We start from the raw sequence: 701 nt of genomic DNA, 5'->3' as shown, positions 1-701 counted from the left end.
CTCCTGAGTTTAGTGTCACTTTAATGCAGATATGCTGACTGGTCATTCAGATGTAGGGCAAAAATCCTCGCGCTGGCCCTGCTGCCTCCCCCCCAAAAGTGCCCGTTTAATGGTTCTGGTCTGTGATCTGCAGTGCATTGGTTGTGGTCTAAGGTCTGGATTATTCAGTTCCCCTGTCCTCCTACTAGTTCTCTGCAAATGTACCCAGGATAATTGGCAGAACTGAAGAATCTAGGTAAAAATAGCTCACTTTCCAAATCACCTATATTGGTCTAGATCAGGGGCGCCCACTATTTTTCGCCTTGGGAGCATAGCCGTAGCCAGCTCCTTTTGCACCTGAGGCAAGAAAAACACAACATTTTTTTTTATTTTATTTTTTACTATTTTTTATTTTATTTTCATTATTTCTTTTTTTTTTCATAATTTTAATTTTTTACTCTTGGGGGGGCTTCAGGGAAATATTGGGGGTCTAAACAGCCCCCTGATATTTCCCTTTTAAAATAGAAAAAGAAATTGAGGACACAAAGTCCTCAATCTCTTTTTCTGCAGCCTCTATTCTAAATAAATGGAAATCAAAGAGGCTTCCCATTTATTCAGAAAATATTTACTATCAAGCAGTTTCTGAATGGGGAGGAGCCTCTGTACAGAGTGCTTCTCCCCATTGAGAAACTCATGCATGAACAGGACGTGATGTAAATCAC

The sequence above is a fragment of the Nanorana parkeri genome, unplaced genomic scaffold (assembly GCF_000935625.1).
Source record: "Nanorana parkeri isolate BGI_ZX_2015 unplaced genomic scaffold, ASM93562v1 scaffold3673, whole genome shotgun sequence".
NCBI classification, from domain to species: domain Eukaryota; kingdom Metazoa; phylum Chordata; class Amphibia; order Anura; family Dicroglossidae; genus Nanorana; species Nanorana parkeri.
Note: the sequence above shows the minus strand (reverse complement) of the source record.